A 1378-nucleotide genomic window follows, 5' to 3' on the forward strand; every position below is an offset into this window, starting at 1 on the left:
AAACTTTGCAAACGCCCAATTCACTGAATTCATTGTTCCTCAAATCCATAGCCATAGACAGATCCTCAGATGAATCTTTAATTACAGATTGTCGGTCGACCAACCGTCGATAAAATCTCTTCTTGGGGTTTCAGAGAGGAGATAATTGTGGGAAGTTTCGTTTCAAAATCCGCATAAGATGGCTGTTTTCCCCAAAATCATCATTCAAAATAAAACGACTTGTCTGCATTATCTATCGTCATTGTTGTTTCGTGCTCCAATCCGAACCCCTAAAAATTACATTTCAAAAAAATTGAATGAAAACCCAAAAGAAGAACCTAGAGTAGATGATTAATAATAATAAAAAAATAGTCCGACCTTTTATTGGATTGCATATCATCAAGAAAACAATGAAGGTTGGGTGGTAGAAGGTAAAATCGTAGATCCGACAACTTTGCAAGGGTTGGAGTGAAGTGATGGAGTCTTATTGGGAAGCAAGGAAGAGGAAGGAGAATGATTCTTGGAAAGTTCCACATGTTTTCTTGAACGGGGACGACCTCTGTGCAAATGGCAGTCACAATATTTCTGCTTAGGCGCCACATCTCTTGAGCACCTCCATTTCTTGTCATCCGTCTTACACCTGTCGAGCTCTAGATCTTTTTTGGTTGAATACCTTAGCTGGCTCACCACTGTAAAACATGATAAGTTTTATTTATTTAAGTTTTTTGTGTGTGTATATATATATATATATATATATATATATATATATATATATATATATATATATATATATAAAGAAGAAGAAGAAGAAGAAAGCGGTCCAATGTCGTAATTTTAGAAGATTGTAAAGAGAAAGCAAGTTTGACCCAATTAGGATTCGGTGTTGCATAAACAACTTGTACATTGTGCAAAATATTTTGTAATTAAGAGATTTTTGAATTCTTGCATAAAATGAGGTACTCTATGCTTTAAGACTTGTACTTAAGATATAAGTCTAAATGCTTATTAATGTAGTATATTGGTATTCTCAATAAGTATATATGAATAACAAACAGGGGAAAGAAATTTGAACATAGAAAGTTATTGTGGTTCAAGCCTTTCCCTATGTTCACTCCTACAGATTTTTTTATCATCTCGTACATCAATAAACCTTTTCCTTCTGTTGTTGCTTTTCAATGTTATCATATTACTTATGTATTGGATGAGGACTTGTAAAGCTCGGATTTTTATTTTAACTGCATATGTTGATGATGATGTTGTTTTGTATGGCTATTTCCGTTGTAGTGGATATTTTGGGTTAACGTTGCAAATATTTTGCAACACCTGGAAATTTATGTCTTTTCTTTCCTTTACTCCAGTCGTGTTAGTATTCCTTTTCTCCACCTCCGCCTCGTCTGCT

Source organism: Cynara cardunculus, assembly GCF_001531365.2.
Source record: "Cynara cardunculus var. scolymus isolate 2C chromosome LG 2, CcrdV1, whole genome shotgun sequence".
NCBI classification, from domain to species: Eukaryota; Viridiplantae; Streptophyta; class Magnoliopsida; order Asterales; family Asteraceae; genus Cynara; species Cynara cardunculus.